This window comes from Bidens hawaiensis, unplaced genomic scaffold (genome assembly GCF_021521415.1).
Source record: "Bidens hawaiensis isolate Kalapana, Puna unplaced genomic scaffold, B.hawaiensis_p1.1 tig00013426_1, whole genome shotgun sequence".
NCBI classification, from domain to species: Eukaryota; Viridiplantae; Streptophyta; class Magnoliopsida; order Asterales; family Asteraceae; genus Bidens; species Bidens hawaiensis.
Window position 1 is genome coordinate 72492 of NW_027492138.1, and position 5597 is coordinate 78088.

At 33.6% G+C, this 5597-nt stretch overlaps 1 pseudogene; it reads left to right on the top strand.

Annotated features, from left to right (window-relative positions):
- Positions 1-3403: 3403 nt before the first annotated feature.
- Positions 3404-4518, top strand: LOC143544044 (copper transporter 6 pseudogene; annotated as a pseudogene).
- The last annotated feature ends 1079 nt before the right edge of the window (positions 4519-5597 follow it).

The following is a 5597-nucleotide window of genomic DNA, read 5'->3' on the forward strand; positions in this document are numbered from 1 at the left end:
CAAATGTTTATAGGATGGTTCCTTTCTTATTTATAAGGTGGTTCCTCTAATATTTTCTATATACAAATACACTATTATTTCGAAACTCGGGTGATTCCGAGGAACCACTCATTTAAGCTATAGATCCGCCCCACGCTGGCTTGACCAGGGTGTAAACGAGTTGACCCGATATGTTGTAATGAAGGGCTATACGGTTGTTACGTAAAGCTTAATGCGGTCATTAAACGTGAAACCTCCTCTGTTAATTCTTACCGACCCTCTGTTAATTCTTACCGACACCCTGCCGCGTTGCGACAGGTGAACCAACTAGTTTAATATAAATATAAATTACTTTAATAATAACTATCTACAAAATAAAATAAAGAAAATAATAATACTTACAAAATACAAGTGGTGTAAATCACGTAAACTATATATCTTGTTTACTAATAATAAATAATATCAATTTTCTTTATGAATTCTAAACTTTTATATTCAAACATGTATTTATTATTAATATTTTATCTGTCCCCAACATGATAACGGAAATGATTTTTATTTTATAAATAAAGTTTAGACATCAATTATATAAACATATATACACACGGGTATGAAGAGATATTGTAAATTGATAAATGATCGTATAAACTAATAAATTTAATAGATAAATAAATTGTGATTCATAAACAACTAAAATATTTTTGTAGCAATTAAACACATCATACAAAACACTATATAAAGGTAATACTTTATATAAGTTAAATTACAACGTACCATATATGTAATCAATGATGCTATATTAATTCAAACTATATAACTGATATGAAAGTTATAATGTACCAATAATTCTAACTAGGACATACCTCATATGTAGATAATTAAAACGCTCGTGAACCGGTAAACATCACTTTGGAACATTAAAGGTACGGATCCTTACCCCACTCTTCATTGCTTTCATATTCAATTGATATAAACCCATTGAGTTAATATATTTATAACTCCTCACGTCTTTGAATTATCAATTCACTTGGGTGTCCGTTGAATTTCAAATTCGGATTAAGCATTGAATTTAGCTTCCATGTCATGCGATATTATTATGCTTGATTATACTCATTATCGCATGTTCCGATATATGTTACGAAAATAAGTTGCTTTGAATTATATGAATTATGTTCATTTGTATTCCGATACCCTGAATGTCGCTTCTCGTGGAGTGTCCCACGAGCATGTTGTTGCGGCACCGACAACATGTGCACCACCCGTGACGGTGAGATCAGTTCACGGCGTCTCTTGAGTACAAGTGGTACATATGACTAATAGGAGGCGTATGGATCGGTCCTAGGATTAATAAGGAGATGGATAGCGGGTATGCCAACTCGCCATCTCATGTGATTAATATGCAGGAGTAGCTACCTGTATGTTGTCACGTTTTATGTTCGCTCATGGGTACATCCGTATGATACGATTTATTTTCTTTAAGTTACTTTGCATCGTATCATTATCATAAGTTCAATCTAAATTACGTTTCATTAAGTCGTTTTGAGCCTATTATTTCGTACTGAGCATTCGGCTCATTCCATTGTTAATATTTTTTTTACAGGTACACAGGTTATTATGGACGGGGTTAAGAGAGAAGAATAAAGCATCAGGATCATAATAAAATATCTTTTGACCGTACTAGTTTGTAAAATAGCCTTAAGTTTACCTCATCTAATGTATTATAAGTTTGACAAGTAAATAAATAAAATCATGTCTTTTGTTCATAAACCATGTTTATTGTGACACGTCAGCCCAATCTGGGCCGGGGTGCTACACCTAATAATATTATATCAATGTTTGTTATAGGACTCGAACCTCAACCTGCAAGAAAGGAAAAACTGTATAATACATGATCAGATATCGTTGGACAAAATACCCTTTAGTCGCTACTACTCGCTAGATTAAATATCTTTAGCATCAAATAAACCCCCACCACTTAGTAATTTGACGGTTGCTTCCAAGAAATTACATATTCTAGTGATAATGAGAGCAGAAAGCTTAATAACCGAACAATTTTGCCAATAATTTTGGGGATCAATATAAAAAGGTTTATTGGAATTAAATAATCTAAACTTTGGTCAATTGGCCAATATTAATCCCAACTTAAGAATTGGCTCACATTAATCCCAACTTTCACTGTATTGGCTGTCAACGAACCTTTTCCTAACGGAGTCTAACTCCGTTAATTTTTGTTTACGTGGCTGCTTATGTGGCGCAAAAAAACATTAATTTTTTAAAAACACTCTTTTAATTTAACGTATATATCAAAGTTCATGGACCATTTGTAAAAATTACCCATCACCATCATCATTCTCTAACATCTTATACCACCACCACACCATTACCACCACTACCACATCACTACCAGATTTTCCGGTGATGTTTTTGACAATTCCGGCAAGATTTCCGGCTTAAAACGGTTTTCCGGCAAGGTAACCATATTTTTCGTTGTAACAACATAAATTCCCGGCGACGTTCATGCCATGGATGTGAGCATGATCAGAAATGTTTGATGATTTCTAGAGTGTTAATTGATCTCGTAACCTATTTTCTTTCCGGCACGAAACTGGATATTCCGGTGAGGCCATTCTGGGGACGCGTTTTCGGCAAGCCATATTAGTGTCATTTTCTGATTTAGTAATAACACATCGAGTTCCGACTGTAACAGATTTCTCCGGTGAAGAAAATTGTTGTTCTGGTGGCCTAACTACTTTTTCCGGTCATTTTCGTTTTTCCGGCCATGATGAAGTTTTCCAGCAGGTTTGTATAAGAAAACAATGTGTTACTAATTGTACGACCGCAGAATATCTCTACAAAACATATTTATTTTGTTCCGATCAAATTTCTGTCAATGTTCAGATTTCGTTCAGATCCACATACTCTGATTTTTCTGAATAGAATGGTGTGGTGGCCATGCTTATGTAGTGATGGTGGTGATAATGGTGAGGTGATGGTAGCTTGATGTGGTGGTGGTAGACTGGTAGTAATGGTGTGGTGGTGGTATAAGATGTTAGATGGTGATGGGTAATTTTTACAAATGGTCTATGAACTTTGATATATATGTTAAAAGAGTGTTTTTAAAAAATTAATGTTTTTTTTGCGCCACATAAGCAGTCACGTAAGCAAAAATTAACGGAGTTAGACTCCGTTAGGAAAAGGTTCGTTGACAGACAATACAGTGAAAGTTGGGATTAATGTGGGCCAATTCTTAAGTTGGGATTAATATTGGCCAACTGACCAAAGTTTGGATTATTTAAATCCAATAAACCATATAAAAAATACTTTTTACAAATAAAAATAATAATAAAGACTAATAGTTGTAATAACATATTAAGATTTTGTGAACCTTTTGTTCTGAAAAGATTGCTTCTTTATAGGAAAACCAACCAATATGAACAACACAAGTCCAATGCACATATGAAAATACGACATGAAAATACACAACACGAATATCTCGGGTACTTAAATTTTCCAATCTAACAATATTAGAAGACTGAAGAAAAAGGGGAAAATAATATATAGCGGAAAAATAATATATAATCAACGTGACGGTTCCCGGGTTCCGTTCGAAGTGCAGCCACCGCCAACGAAATGGAACCGATGGTGATGAACAACGACGGAACAATGGGAGGAATGCCGCCAAAAGCACCCGCAAATGACTCAATGGGGGGAATGGATATGAATATGGATATGGGAATGGGAATGGGCAAAAATGAAATGATGACACACATGACGTTTTATTGGGGTAAAAACGCCTGGATTTTATTCAAAGGTTGGCCTGGAAGCAACACGGGAATGTATATTTTGGCATTGTTTTTAGTGTTTGTGCTCGCGTTAATTAACGAATGTCTAGCTCATAATAGCCCTACCCCAACACAATCCAACGGTATACCACGTACGATGTTGCACGCTTTTCGTTTGGTGTTATCGTTTTTGGTTATGTTAGCAGTGATGTCTTTCAACATTGGTGTGTTTATTGTGGCGATAGTGGGGCATGCCGTTGGGTTTTATGTGTTTCGAGTGCTTAAAAAATCATCGGATAAAGATTCGGAAATGCCTTCAATGGCTTGCTAATTCTATAGTCTATTAGATTTTAAATTTGTTTGATTATGTAGTAAATGATATTCTTTTGAGTTCTAGCAATGATATGCAGTTATTTGTTCACATAGATGTGTTTGATGGATAACTTAGGCTCTAAAGTAAGGGTGATAATCGCATCCGACTGATGGGTTAGTAATTAATAAATTCGGGTTAACGGGTACGTGGATTGAAATTGATATCCATCCTCCTATTTTCGCAAGAAAATAACCTAATAAGATCAAAATAAACAATAAGCATTTCATCGAACAAACCTAAAACAAGTGTGTAGCCATAGAAAACGAAACCAACAAATCCCCTACACGAAAAGCCGAAAAAACCAAACCAACAAAGCCTCTAGCAAACGGCAAAAGTGTACCATCGAACAACTAATATGTGATACATTTAGATCATCAAACATAGGAACCAAAGAGGCTACACAACATCAATATAAAGGTCAGGAAACCATCATAACTTTTAATAGACTTACTGAAAATAAAAAAAACATACATATATAAGTTGCATATTTTCTTTTGATTACTTTTGAAGGCACCTCCAAGGCTCCAACACATTCAAATATGTGCATATAAACTTATAAAACCATCTTTAGATTTGTTAATTCTTCATTTTTGGGACTTCAAATAACATGATTTTATCAGAAACCACCATTTACATAAACGAGATATTTATAATATTTTAGATTAGAGCACACTTTTCTCATAATTTCAAAATTCTTGTTAAATTGGGCAGCATTACTTAAGAACACGTACAACATTTTCTTGATTTAGGCTATATCAATCCATGGTTGATTGGTTGTTGAATTCCTAACGGCTTCTTTTTTTATTTTTTTAGAACAACAACTTTCAATTCCTAACGGCTTCCAGATCATTTGTGGATTTTTACACCCGTTCAAATTTCAATACCACAAGTTTGATCTATTTCTAGTTAAAGGTTATTGAGCCAATATACCCCTATAAACACACAAAAATAATAAGTAATTCTATAATTTAACATTATCGTTGAATCCGTGTTTTCTAATTCTAACAATGTATAATTGATTCTAAACAATTGGACATTTTAAAGGTTTCATTTTTTTTCGAAATTCAATATTTGTTCATATTCATGACCTTAATATGGTCGTTAATACTTGATTGGGTTAAGCTACCAAGACAGTGTTGGAATACCGTATGCCCGAGACACATAATTAGGTTAATGTGGCTAGTCATGTTTGATCCAAGTCGGGTCATACCCAATAACGAGTTAGACACACACCAATTATGTATTTGTTAAGATAAGATCTATAAGACAAATACAGAACACGATACATTCAGAAATTCGGGTTTCTGAATATTTACTTGAAAGTGTTAAATAAATTAATCGGTTAATTTATTTATTCAAATAATTATTATTGGAATGATTATTTAACTATGTATTCTTTTATAAAATGGTTTATAAAAGATGGGGTGTTTATATATTTTATAAAGTATAAAATAAATAAAATA